Source organism: Corvus brachyrhynchos, unplaced genomic scaffold (assembly GCF_000691975.1).
Source record: "Corvus brachyrhynchos isolate BGI_N302 unplaced genomic scaffold, ASM69197v1 scaffold633, whole genome shotgun sequence".
Taxonomy (NCBI): domain Eukaryota; kingdom Metazoa; phylum Chordata; class Aves; order Passeriformes; family Corvidae; genus Corvus; species Corvus brachyrhynchos.
Genome location: NW_008237435.1, coordinates 1,881,259 through 1,896,333, shown reverse-complemented (window position 1 = coordinate 1,896,333; position 15,075 = coordinate 1,881,259). Strand labels below are relative to the sequence as shown.

The 15,075-nt window shown below is 38.0% G+C and overlaps 1 long non-coding RNA gene across 1 annotated transcript in view; it reads right to left on the bottom strand.

Moving 5' to 3' along the window:
- LOC108445974 overlaps window positions 1-12,150 on the bottom strand; it is a 27,630-nt gene extending 15,480 nt beyond the window's left edge. Inside the window, exon 1 of the long non-coding RNA XR_001861069.1 lies at window positions 11,874-12,150. This is a non-coding gene — a long non-coding RNA (uncharacterized LOC108445974). The remainder of the gene's footprint in view (window positions 1-11,873) is intronic.
- Between the last annotated feature and the right edge of the window lie 2,925 nt (window positions 12,151-15,075).

Here is a 15,075-nt window from a genome sequence, read left to right as displayed (position 1 = left end):
AGTTGTTTTCTTCAATTTTTTTTTTTTGTTATCTTTCAAGATTTAATTACCTAATTCTTATCCCTTGGTATGACAAAGAATTTGCCAAAAGCTGTACACTGGTGCCAGCATTAACACAATTTGTATATTAGCAACCATATAATAATATCAAGCAGAATTCATCAGCCATCAATAAATGTCCATCAAAGTCACAATATCTGCTTCTTGCATTGAACAAAGATAAAAAAAGAAGATTGAAGAAAAGATAAAAAACCAAATGTTCTTCAGTAACTCTTGGAATGAAAATGTAATAACTCTACAATACTGTAATAAGCACAGTAGAAATGCAGTGACTGACACCTGGAGTGACAATCAAAAGTCATGCAAAAGTGAGTTATCTGTTGTCTGTACAAGTTTTGCATAATACTATTTTGCTTATGATGGAAAAAAACCCCAAGTTCTCAGTTTCCCAGGGAGTTAAAAATTAGACTATGCCATTCTTAAATAAATGAATATGGTGTTTGATTCCCTGGTAATTCATTCCAGGCCATGCCGTTACTGAAACTGTCCATTTTATTTTTACTGCTGAGCAGGCAAAACTTGGGTCTGAGGGAAATCACATGCAGGGCCCATGTGTTACACTTTGGTGAGCAGCTCAGCCATGGGGCTGTGGGATTCTTTGGTGCTCCTGCAGCAGCTCTGCAGTGGAGCACCTGCACATAGTAGGGTGTGCCCACCCTGGATCTACAGGCTCTGAAACCCCGGTGTCACTAGCCCTGGGACAGCCTTCATGGGTCACCAGGGCTGCACATCTGCCCGAGGTGAGAACTGACAGGCTCCTCACAGCCACAGAGCTGCAGATCCCGGCTTTAGGATATTGCTGTGTTTGGGGAAATTTGCCAAGAGCTCCCATCAGCAGCTGCCTTTGACTTGGCCTAATACAGACTGAGTCCTTTTGGTTCACATTTGTGCTCTGGGTGAGTCTGACCCCTTGCTGGACAAGAGAAACCAACTTCTGTCCTGGGGAACCTGGACTGATGGAAATAAATAGACAAAGCAACAGAATGAAACAGCATTTTAGCCATAACCAGAAGAAATGTGGCAAAACAACAAGCTTACCAAGTGCCCTGAAAGGCAGAAGAAAGTTCACAACACTGGAATACAAGGGAAAGTCTCCAAATGACTGGAAGATTTAACAGCAAAGTGAGAAACTACAGAGAATGCAGAGTGCAGCAGTCGATTTAAAACAGGCAAAAGAAGGTTGATGGTAAATCAAGCTGAACTTCTGCATCTTGGCTCAAAATAATAGAGGATCCATGAATCTGCCAATGTTCAAAAGGAAGATGTCAGCAAATTAATAAGAGGTTAAAGGAAGAGTGTGCGAAGAGGGCGTGGAGGAGAGTCACTACACACAACAGGAGTTAATAATCAGGAGAGCCCTGGGGATGATTGATGAGAGAAACTGAGTCTTGGTACCAGCAAGGGAGTCAGTACATAATTAGCTGGCTTTCCTGATGGGGTTTGATTTGCATTGCTGTATATTTAATAGCTGTCAGTGGATCTGCAGTCACAGAGTCAGAGTCAGTCTGGGATGAGGATGAAAGAGAAAGTAGAAGATCATAGGGGAGCAAGCTGGCCAAGACCCAAGAAAGAAGTTGCAGAACAAGGAATCACAGACAAAGAGGAGAAGAATCAGTAAGAGAGGAACTCAGAGGAAGGATTCCTTCAGCAAGAGCTAGAGGTATCAAGTAACAGAAAGAAACTGTAAGGGAACAGGGTGGATGATATTGATGACTTACATATTCTTTAGGCCACTAGCTATTAGAAAGAATTATCTCAAGGAAAAAAACCTCCTGGAAATAATTTTCCTGTTTCAAAGAAAATTCACAGAGGTAAAAAAGTACCTACAAAGATCTGGTTTTGTATGCAAAAATGTTATATTTGATGCATGAATTAAATGCTCCCAAGCCTGGGAATATGATGGGATAAGGACAGACTAGGGGCCCAATTCAGCAAAGGAATAAGAAAATTCTTGAGGACTTTGTAGGAAAAGTAACTGAAAGCATGTAAGAGGACCATTGTCCCAAGGAGGTGAACATGATCAATCATCTCTGAAATAAGGAGGAGCAGATATCTGAGTATCTCATTTAACTGGTTCCCTCTTAAATTTTTCTTTATCATGCAACAGCCTTAAAAATAACAGTGTTTTCTCAATTAAATACTGAAACAGACATTAAAGGGTAAGAGGGAAACTATCCAACAGTGCATAAATTCTTGTTGTGCTGTGTCCATTTCAAATCTCCATAAGCAGCAAAATAGTTATTGCAGAGTCACTGCATCAGTCAGTTGTTAAAGGGTCATAATTAAGACTATATATACACTAAAATTCTGTTCTTTATACCAGTTCTAGGGTATCAAGCTTGCATGTAACGTAACTTACTGATTTTTTTAAACTTCTGTCCCCAGCACAAACCCCTCAGCATTTAAACAAGGATTTCCCTTTCATTCATGTACTCTGCTGCTGAAAAAAAACAGTTGGGTTTTTTTAGTAGAGAGAACCAGAAAATATGAACATGAAAATACCTAGTTTGCTTTTGCACAAACCAATATCTCATAGAGAGCAAAGCATGTCTCTTCCCTGGACAACATGTTGCTTATCAAATTTCAGGCCAAATAATCTTTTAAGGGTGAATTGTACATTTTGAGAGTGGGAACTCTAATTTAATTACAATCAAACAATGAAAGAGGCAAAAGGTGTAAGAAGGAAATTGTATCTCCCTGTCCAGAGCACGATGCTGTACAATCTGTGCTGTGACTGCAGAATACAGGAGTGACACAGAGACATAACCACACCTTCTGATAGAAATATATTGCACTTGGAAGATTTCAAGAGCATAAACATTTTCCACAAGTTCCCTCAAGCTTTCATATTTGCCTTTAACAATCTTCATTTTCCAAAATGGTCTTTAGAGTAAATAAGTCTAAAACTCTGTCAAGGAAAACAAAAAGATGTGTTAAGCCAGGAAGAGATTGTCTTCTTAAGTCACTACACATGATGAAAAAGTTTCTGTCAAATACTTACAATTAAAAAGATTGATTAAAAAATTGACATAGTGCAAAATCATTGAAGATGCCTAAACATTGAACATAATCTATCAGGCAGGTGTTACGCTGTGACTTAAAATGGGAGCTGCCAAAATTGTATTTGGAATTGTATTCCATCATAGAAACACAAAATTTGAAAGGGACCACTGAAGGTCATCAAGCAGAGTAGCCTAGACATGTCACTCAGGATTGCGTCCAGGTGGTTTTGAATATCTCCAGAGAAAAAGACTGCACAACCTGTCTGTGAAACCTGTGCTCTGTCACCCTCATAGGTATTTGCCATAAAATACAAAATATTTTCTGAAAGAGGCTGAGGATGTTTAAAAGTATATGGGAAGAATTCCTTTTTCTAAAATATAGACTTGTTCACACAACAATCAATGCTACAGCCTATGAATTTAAAGAAGAAACAAACAAGAAATCAAACTAAACTTATGTCTTTTAATCTAAGAATACCCAAAACCCAGTCTTTCAGATAGCAGTCCAGACATGAACAGGAGTAGAGGTGAACAAGAAGTTAGAATTTCATTTTAGATGTAACTTTACATATATTTTAAACAATACTGGTTATATTCTTTTCCAAATACACTCCTCTAAGTTCTTGAGTCTTGATTTCCCTCCTTTAAACTAGATAGTCTTTATTCATGATAATTCAGACACAAGATAATAAATTAATTATAATACATATATCATTGTCCAGATTAACCTGTGAGTCCCTAATTTGAACCAACTTTGAGTTGATCACAAACCTTCTCCTTGGAATTCTGCTGAAGCGTACTTTACAAAAAATGGAAAATCCTGTCAAGCAGCAGTGAACATCCATGGAGTAGGCAGAAGAGGACTTCCAGAAAAAAAAGAAAAAAGTCTGAGAACTGAAGGAAGAAGTCAAATCTCTTGCACTAGCTATAACTCTCCATGAATATATTTCTAATTGCAGTTGAAAACTCTGCAATGCAGACATGTAGTGTACTCTCCTTTTGCTCTATATTGCAGAGAAACAGGCAATTCTTGGGCAGAAGCACAATCTGTTTTAACCATTTACTTTAGGCTGAAGTTCACCATACATTAAAAGTGCCAGGCATAGAATTATAAAATCATCCTGAGTTGGAAGGGACTCACAAGGATTGTCCAGTCTAGCTCCTGACTCCACAAGGGCAACCTAAAAGTTAAAGCTTAGGTAAAAGAGTGCTGTTCAAACACTAACAAACTTGGGGCCATGACCACTTTCCTGGGGAGCCTCTTCAAGTAAACACCCTCTCAGTGAAAAACATCCAATCTGAACTTTCCCTGGAGCAGCTTTAAGAAATTCCCTTTAGTCCCATCACCTGACACCTCTCTGCTCCCCATCATGAGGAACTTGTAGGAACAATGAGGCCACTCCTCAGTCTGCTCTAAGCTGAGCAAACCCAATATCCTCAGATGCTCCTCATAACTCGAGCCCTCTAGTTCTTTCACCCTTTTGCTCTGCTTTGGAAACATTATAGTATTTTTATATCCTTCTTGTGTTGTCAAGTCCAAAGCTGCAGGCAGTACTCATACTGAGGCTGCACCAATGCTGACTACAGGGCAACAATCACTTCTTTTAACTGGTGTCTCAATGTTGAATACAATGGGAATCTTGAACACAACTTAGATGAAGGCATCTGATCTGTAGACATCTCCACTGGGAAAGAATAATCCTGTCCTTACAGTCCATCTCAATACATAGCTGTAGTAAGGTTGGACTCCTAAAGAGGGCATTCACAGCCCGGCATTCAAAGCAAAACCCCTTGGGCTAGACCACACATCCTTTTGAAAGTGAAAATGGTCACTGCTCATGCCTCTTATCTGATGGCTGCTTTGGAAAGTTCATTCAGACAAATCTGTGGGACTCCCTTGCATACAGACAATATCACTCAGATGGGCAAAATAAAATCTCTTGCAGAGGGTGAGATTGCAAAAGGGTTGCCTTTTATGAGAGCCAAAAAATTAGTCCTGAAGTAGCTGAATCACTAGGGATCAGAATAATTTTCTTCTTTTACCTACTGGCCACAGAGGAAGGCAGATAAAGCATGAAAACCTGAACTGGCTCATTGGTGACACCCACAACAGTCAGGTTCACCGTAGGTGACAAACTCCCAGTACTGATAGCTAAGAGTAGTAGATATGCATATGTACAATAAACTTACCAGTCTCAACAACTATTTTAAAGTCTTAAGTGGCATTTAAGTGGCAGAGTAATAAAATGATGAATTAAGTAAAGACTTTGTTAGCTGGCCTAATTCCCAGAATGTACTGTGGTAATATTTTGATGTGAGCTATTAGTAAGTGATAATTTTTGGAAGGATTTCTGACTATTTTTCCACAGCCTCTGAGCAAAGAGAATGCCAAGCTATCAGGAAGAGGGAATAATAAATTAAAATTCCACCCTGAAGTAAAAGTGCTTGGTTTATGCTTTCACTGAAGATTTTACTTCTGACATACCAATGTCTCTGGATTTGTTCAGAGTAATCAAGAAGTCCTGTGTGTTTCCGAGAGATCAGTAATTACTAAAAGACTAATAAAATAGTCTCAAAACAGCTGATGGGTTTTAGGAGTGCTAGATGAGATTCATCAGTCTTGAAGCTGAAGGGATCGTTGTGATATTTGTGGCCCTATAGACCACATGAGATGGTCTGAAAAGAATTTGCATGTAAAGTGTTACATTAAAGTCTTCCCTTGTGATGAACTTTGTTGAAATAAAATTAGCAATTCAAAGGATTTCTTTCTGCCTAATAAGTGTAAACAGAAAGCAATATATGAATCAGAATTGCTCCCACATTTATATATATGGGAAATCATTGTCTTACACACATATTCTGCCTCAAGGCTTGTTCTGAGTGCTGTTACAGCAGGTGTTGAAGAGAAGTTAAACTGAAAGACTGTACTGAGAAGAGTCTGGAGAATGGTAGTATCCTTTACAGTTGTGTGATCCTCAAGCTCCTGTGAAATGAACCATAGCCATTCCCTTGACTAAATTGGAAAAATTTGCTTGCTCCAGATTCTGCTGAAGGTTTATGTCTGTACAAAATGCAAAAAATGCACACCAATAAAATCATCCATCCCAATAACTCTGCACATACTCTCTTATTGCCATGCAATAACTAAGTGCTTTTTGGCAGATGATGAATGACCTTTTGTCATGCTTTAAAATTAAGCCTATTTTACAACAGAGAAAAGTAAGAACCCAGATACAATTTACTGAGATTTAGGGGCTGTGCCTGAAGTGTATTCTGGGATGAGTGTCCTCCTCCACATATTCCTGGGCTAATGCCCAAACATAATAGATCTCTTCTCTCTTTTCTCTCCTCCTCTTCTTTTCTTCTTCTCCTCTTCTCTTCTTCTTCTCTTCTTCTTCTCTTCTTCTTCTTCTCTTCTTCTCTTCTTCTCCTCTTCTTCTCTTCTCTTCTCTTCTCTTCTCTTCTCTAAGAAGGGGGTCTATCTTCCTTGAATTTCCTCTACAGAAAGTTGCTTGTAGCCCCAAAACACCAGACCATTGTTCTGGGAAAATGCAAAAAAAAAAAACCCTCAAAGGAGTTTAAAAGCTGCTAAGATTAGTTTTTCTCTGATATATATGCCTTTATGCTGACCTTGGTCCAGTTGGTTACAAGGTAAGGTCCTTAGGACAGAAATCAAGTCTTCTCAGCCTTACACAGGACTGACAGTATAATTTTAGAGGAATGAATAAAATGACTCAGTTAATATTTAATCTAACTTTGATTTCTGTTTCCCAGCCATCATACTTACTTGTTCTCTTTTTATGACACCACATACATTGCTTTCTATTTCTGACAGAAGAGAATTTATTCATACCTTGCTCCTCAATCCGTCGCATGAAATGCACATAGATTTAAATATTAGAGCATATAAACACAAATAATCTATGCTTTTTATAGCTTGACACTACATCTAATACTGCATGGGGGATTAATGGTTCCTAGACAGGAGACTGGGAAATACTGCCTTTGGTTTATGGTTAGGAATTTCTGAGGAACTGTACTTCCTTCCCTACCACATAAGCACTAATGAGAGCTAATAAATGCATAAACACAGATATTTGCAAATGCACTGTGATTTACTGTAGATAGCACTACAAGTTTGAAGGTGACATCTCTTCTCTATTGTTACACTCCAATTTGCCCACAGATAACTGGGAGAATGATGGGCAGGTAGACATTCAGATATGTGCCCCTGGAGTGGAGAATCAGGGAGTACTTTTAGTCTCAGGGGAATCTGGTTTCATACAAGCCATGGGCTGATCTGTGCACTGGAATGAGACTCAAGGTGAGGTGGTCTGCAAACTGTGTGGGCATTATAGGGCATTTCAGATGAGACTCAAGGTGAGGTGGTCTGCAAACTGTGGGCATTATAGGGCATTTCACCAAAGTCCCAGTCTGAACAATCAAGGAACCAATATCCCAGAAGGTAGAATGTTACACACCTGCAGGTCAGTCATACAGTCTGAACACTTTGAAGAACTGTAAGCAAAGTGATGTGGTTTGTTCTTCTTTTCTTTCCTTCTGTAGATGCTTTCCTTCTCCTTTTTGCAGAGGAGACTTGCATGCACACCTCTGGTTCTTGGTTTTGGGGAATGACAGGTTCAGAAGGGCACTGGTCATTTATGAATGACAAAATATGTGTTAAGGTATTAAGGTAAATTGAGAAATTTTGTTCTTAGCTATTCTTCCCTGGTGCACTGCATTGTAATCTCATGCCATGGAAAGGCTGGTATTAGCAGAACAAGACTATGTGAGTGCTAAATTTAATAAAAAGCCCAGGTACAGAAATTTTGTGCTAACAGTTGATGAACAAACAGGGCTAGTGAAGCCTCTCTGCTGTAACCTGCTTCATTTGAGCAGATCCTGGACACAGTCAGACAAAAACTCAGTGAACACAGCAGGCCTTCTCAAAAGAGCGCTCCAGAGGTCACACACCTATGTTCCTTACAACTTCTTGTGTATAAGGTAGCTTAGATTTGTTTTGTGGTCATTCTAAGTAGTAGGATATTTTTTCCACTGATCTTTTAAATTCCATGCCCTGTCTGTTAGGTGCAAAGAATGAAATGATATCATTTCAGAGTGGGGGAAGGAAAACAAGTGCTGAACAAAGTTTCAGATGTCTTCAGTCATTTTGCAAAAATGCACTGATTTGCTATCAAGGCAGGCTGATCTTTAGCACTGCCTCAATGTCCTCCAGAAGATTCTGCAGTCTGTGGCTGACCATCAAGGTAAACTGTTGCTTCATGTGCTTCATATTCCTAGTGTATTGATCAAAAAACCTTACTGTGAAAAACTGGAAAAAAATACCTAACATTTCTGATCTATCCAGCTGTTCATGCAAGTATCCTACATATATCCTAGAGAGCTAGGACAGCTGTTGAATAGGTAGTTGGCATGGGATTGACAAACTAAAGCCAAGAAATTATAAGCTTTGTCTTGGCATTTCACTTTAGAGCTGGACATCCTTTATGTGGCTGAGAAGTTATCATTTTATTAGACATTTGACTTTTAGCAATGTGCATTTATTTAAGTAATGTTCTAGCAATACCCAGGTCTTGGGTGTTAAGGGTTTGCATTTGTTGGAATAAAGAGGGTTAAGCACTTTGCAGGCTCATAAAAAAACCGCAAAACACAAAGAACAAAACCATTTGAATATGTTTGTTGAGTCACCCTGTGCATAGTCTACTATGGGCTATCATAAAAGGTTTTCACTGTGCTGCGCATATGAGCAACTAACTATAAAATGTAATATTAAACATCCAGTCCATATAAATACTCTTAAGATTAAACTGTTGCATTCCTAACAGATCTCTTTATCCTGATTCCTTCCAACTTTGACTGGGAATTCTTTGCACTGCCAAATGCAGTGATAAAAATATATTTACTTTGCAATATTTAACAGTTGAAATTAGAACTAGATAAAATTTCAGGGCGAGCCGAACCAAGCTCACTTTATTTTTCCTAAAAGTAATAATAATATTAACCAATAAATCCAAAATTAAATTACCACTTTGAATGATGACCAACACTGTAAAGGAGTGTGAATAGGTTAATAGTTTTCCTTCTGAGATATAAGGTATAAGCAGGGTCAGGGTATTTTCATAAGATTAGTTCATACTTGGTTGAAATGAAGTCTAAACATCTTCTAAATATTTCATGGTGTTTTTTCATAGTAAGATTACCTTCTCTGTCACAGTGCTGTTTGATAATTTTTTATATCAATCTGGTTAAAATAAATAGACAGACATCAGGATTTCCACATTGAATTAATTTTTATGTCCATATTTAAAAATGCTCAGCGCTTCAGGATATGCTTTACTAGATGTATTGGGATGGGAATTATCTCAGTAGAACAAGGTTTTAGAGAAGAGAATCAGTACAAAAACCCTTTCAAATACAGATTTTTACATTTTGACCTGACTAGCATATTACTTTCTCCTAATACATCTCTATATTTTTTCCTGTCACAGAATAACCCTGTGGAAGCAAAAGACATGTTGTTAAATTCCTGACTTATACAATGAGCAAATGTTTTTCAGACTTGCCTCCAAGGATATTTACTGTGAAATCACTGGGGTGCAACAGAATGACGAACATCACGTCCTTTAAAAAGAGTGTTTATGGGAGCCAAATATTCACTTTGGAGTTTAGAACTATTAATTCTCTTACTAGTGCTAAAGGAATGGGAGTAAAAGTAGTGTAAGGAGAAGTTTATTGTGACTCCATTCATAAAGGCCAAACTTGAAGGTGCAGAGTTCAGAAAATACAAGACTTCCCTCCTTTGCCAGTTCCTCTCACTTTCTCCCAGTAAAGGCAGATGACTTCAGTCAGAAGTCCCTCAAACAAGATCTGTTGCATCTAGATTAACAAGAGTCAGCATAACCAAACCCATGGCAAAAAAGTGAACTCATCTTTAGGTATAAAAATTACAGTTAAGAGCTTTGAAAGTATTCTCCTTCCCCACGCACTAATGGTTTCTCTGTTTGGGCTGGGGCTCTAGCTAAATCCATCCCCTGGAAAACCTGCCCTTCATTTAGTTAACTCCCAGAGTTAACTCTCACGGACTGGTCCACCTTTCCTGTCCCCTTCAGCAGACCTAGACACTAATTTTAGAGAACTTTTACAAGCAAAAGGTTAAAAATTGACTTCCAAATGGACAAATTGGGAGGATCACATTTGTAGCTGTTATCTTTAAGTGACTGAAAAATGTCTTCCCTAGGACTTAGTCACCAGAAATTTGAGTACCCTGGCAGAGGCTGCAGCTGTTGCACTCTCAATAATTTCCCATCTTATCTCCCTGGTTATAACTGTGTGCCTGCAGCAAAATAGAGTCTGAGTAATAATAGGAAGTGCAGTGGGAGCATCCAGTTCCTTGTGTCGAGCGTGAGGAGAACCAGAACTCCTGTAAACCGCCCAACAGTCTGGGGCAAGGTTAAGGAGGGAAGGAGGCGCTTAGGGAAAATTATGCCCTTCTCCCTGACCCCTCTATTTACAGCAACTTGGAAAAAAACATTTTTCAGCTTGCTCCTGATTAGGCGAACTCTTGTTAAGTAGAAAAATAATGACAGTTGTGTCCATGGCAGATATTGAAGGTTTCCCATGTACATGTCTGAGACAAGGACTGTTAAATACCCATCTATGAAGTCCCCATGACTTTGTTTTTCCTTTATTAATAAGGTTGTATCACAGTGTTTTTAACTGCTCAGTTAAAATAAGTATGAGTAAGGTGAGGCTTTTGCATTTGAGAAATTATCTTTTAAAATGACGTTTTTCTCCTTCCTTTCTGATTTTATGATCTTAATTTATATTAGTTCAAGTTTGTTTTCTAACTATCAGTTGCATTTTGGATTTTAAATAATAGAGTTTTGCTGAAAATGTTTATATTTGAAATGTTCATGTAGGCATTAAACAAAAGATAGAGGCCTAATTATCTTCATTATGGGGAAAACACACTTTTAGACATAAGTGAACTTAATCTGTGTACACAGCCAAAGCTCTTTCCCCCCCATATAGAAATTCCACAGTTATAAAAAGCTCAGATGTTTTGTCTAGGCCTACTTTTCCTTCAGGATTTTAAGAGAAAATAGTATCCTTTAGTTGTGTGAGATATGTCTCCACAGCAGAACACTGAGGAGCTTGATGGGGAAGTGGGTGGTGTTAGGGATACACATCCACAGTGTTCATTAGCCCAGTGACAAATACAGCACTTCCCCTGGGGAAAGATGGATTGATAAAAACAGTTACATCACTCTGACACCCCTACACAGCACTCACTTGGGTTCCTACATTTGGAAAATTTGTCCTGGATGTACACACAGAGGCACACACATACACACACACACGCATATATATACACTTAGACACATATTTATGCATATTTATTTAAAGTTAAAATAAGTTTCATCATTGCTGAAATTGAAATCAACTTTCTTTTGCTCTGACCAAAAAAAAAAACAAACCAAACAACTTTTACTCCAGAGACAGCAGTACTTGCATAACCATTCACATGAATTTTATATCTTAGAACACTTTCATGAATTTCAAGTAAAATAGTCTATCTACAGAAGCACAAAATACATAAACAGACAAATGAAAACAAAGTAAAAGCAGTTTTTTATAAAAAAAAATTATCCTGAATTTTACTTCAAATTTCTAAACCTGGAAATTTTGAAATTATCTTACAAATGCTCAACATACTTTCATGCATGCAGCTAAAGATTAAAAAAACTTCAAATCCACCTCTGATGTAAATCAGCGCCTGGACTTACTTACCCAGCTGCTAGCCACTTTGTCATCCTTCAGTGAAACATTTTCAATATTCTTCTTGCAATAGGTAATCTAATTAAGATGTATAACATAGCAGCCAGGACCATATCATTACTCTATGTAAATATATATCCTCATTTCCAGGGGTGCTGAGATCTCATCATGCTTCTAATAGGATCATTTTTTATATTAAATTATATTAGTCTTACATTATCTCCTATCTCATTGCTCAAGTGCCACATTCCCTGACACAGCAGCGTGCATGCAGTTTGCTGCTGGCTCCCTGGAGTATCATTGTGAGCTAAATGTGAGCACTAGTCTTCTAACAGGATACAGTTATCAGTGTGAATTTTTAATTGGTAGTATAAGACGAACTGATTTAATTTAACTAACATTTTGGTCATCTGTCTGAAGATTCTTCAATGTAAAAATAAAATCCCTGTTTCCAGAAATCCTTAGCTTTGTACTTTGCCTCTAGTTAACATCTGAATCAGTCAGATTTCATCAACCAGCTCTGTGCAGCAGCCAGTGAATTAGCAAGGGCAAATCTGGTTCAGATGACTCATTTTTGGGATTTTCATCCAAAGTTGTCATGAGAAAGACAAAATCATCAGCTGTAATGTAGTCAAAGCTGAAAATTTAAACAATAAAAGTTGGGAACGAGCCTGGATGTAAGTAAAGACAAATATTCTTGGGAAAAGCAAATTTTTCCTGAAATGGCCAGATGAATGTAGAGAGCCTACAAAATAGCTTAGTGCTCGCAGTGGGGAGCAAGCTGCTGTTTTGCATGGGTAGGGAGGGGAAGAACACTGTGAATACAAGCAATTCTGTTCCGGATGGAAGATAACTAGAAACTCACTGGGATGAACTACCTCGTAAAAACAAAAACCTTTAAAAAGTCATTTTTTATGTGAGATTTCCAGTCCAGGGACCAAGATGAGAATTTATTGTGAACCCATCCATCTGGTGCAGAAATGGAGAAAGTGTGTGACAGTTCTGCTGCCGAGCAGATTATATTTTGGCTGACTGACATCATGGTAATGAGAAATTTCTGAAGATCCAATGTGTACTTATATCAACTGGAAAAAAAACCTCCCAAACCCTTGGCAACAGAATGGATCTGTTAGGCCTTTGGATTCATCCTTCAAATTCAATGTCAAGAAAAAAAAATGAGCTTGATCTTTCACAGCTGTCGGGCAGCTGAGTTTTTGGTTGAATAGGCTAGATAAGTTAGTAAAGCTTGGTATGGTCACTATTCTCCTGTGGCGAAGACCAGAAAGTTGTTTTGTATTATAGAGATGGTTCATAGCTCTGATTTTGCCTGTTTAAGCTCCCTGACATATTTAAATTGAAGTGCCTTATCAGCAGGTGCATTTCCTAATATTTCTATCTAAAAATGGTACAGTCTGTTTTCAAACCACTCATAATGAATGCAGTCTATTATAAGAATCATGATGGATTATCCTCGCTGAATACAAAGTGAATTTCCCCGAGTTTATTCCCATTGATTAGATCTGGTGTTAGCAAAAGACCTAAATTTCACACTGGAGACATTTCATTGTGGGCATTCTTTAATATTTAATTCCTATCTGCCCAGTCCCACGCAGGTTTAATTTCTGATTTTAAGGATTTTAGTTTCCATTTCCTCATTTGCAACAGCAACGATGGGCTCCACTGATTTATCACCGGGACACCTCGTGCCAGCAGACACTGAAGTGTCACTGTCCAGGTGTGAATTCTGCCATGGTTATTCCACTGCCACTCACAACTGCATTGAAAAAACATTGGCCAAGAACTGAATCATAGAAACAGAATTGTAGAACTGTGACACCTACCAGCTTTGAGGCAGCCCTCATAAATCTCCCTACCTCAATGGCACTAAGGAACTGTGCAATGACGACATGAGCCCCATATTGAATAAGTTCTAGTTCATTGCACAATCAAAATAAGCTCTCTCTCTGTACTAAAGTACAGACAGTGAAATTATTCTATGAATTAGAAGAAACATAATTTGGCTCAGAACCAAAGTTAATGAGAAATCTTTTTTTCATGTTTAATGCTTTCACTGTATTTCAAGGAGACTTTTCTTAACATAGTTTAACATGGTGCAAATGGTTAGCCTTAAGTCAGAAAGAGCAGACAATGGGAAATACTGCGTATTTCAATATCAGGAAAATATTTCATTGATTCAGAGCTAGGCCCTTGCAAAAGCAGAAAGCAAGTGTCCATTTTAGCCCTGGCTTGATCGTTCACCTGGGGAAACTGGAAAACAAACCCATGGCCAGGTCCTGATCTCTGCTCCAGAGATGTACCTGGATAGCTCCCGTACTGTGAAGTGACATGTTGTGACTCTGCTGAGGCATTAATAGAGATTTACACAATTCTCCACCACAGTGATTAAAATTGAAATCTCTCCCATATCTAAGCAAATATGGATCCTCTCAGCAGCCAAAAGCTACATGACAGTGTTTCCGGTGAAAAATAAGGATACACAAATATGACATTTTCTTATTTCATGAATGAAAATCCATTCTTATAGTCTCCTCTGCTGGAATATTTATTTTCCACCTTTCTTTATTGCCAGCAATTCTAAAATAATTGTACATAAAATTAACCAAAAGAATAAAAAAGTGTCAAAGAGTAGCAACCATTGGTTTTAGTCAGAGACTCACCATACATAAACATGTGGAGTAGACTGATAGTTTGATTGAGTAAAGCTGTCTACATTGACACATAAGTAATTTAATACACATATTTGTGGCTATCAAAAGCACTTTTTAATGACACACTAAAAAATAATTTGGTTGAAAGAAAAAGAGGAATCCAAACTCTCAGAAGAAGCAATTATATGAAAATTTGTATTGCAAGTGCTTAATAAGCCATTTTATGTCTCAGGGAATCCCACTGCACTACTCTGACTCATAAACACTCAGCAAACACGGGATATGATATAGAGCTTTATCTCACCAAGTGACTTCCAGTATGTGTCTGGAATTTTTTTCCTTCTCAATCATTATATGGGTTTTTAATAGTGAGCAATCTAAGTTTTAAAGGCAATGAACACTAAAGCTGTGTTTTACTGCAATTAACAATTAGGAATTCCAAACAATTTGGCTCATCAATCAAAACATTCTCATTTTCAAAAAAAAAAAAAAAAGGCCCATGTCTAGCTGAATGGTCTTTTCACCTGGGGCTCATTAGTGTTGCA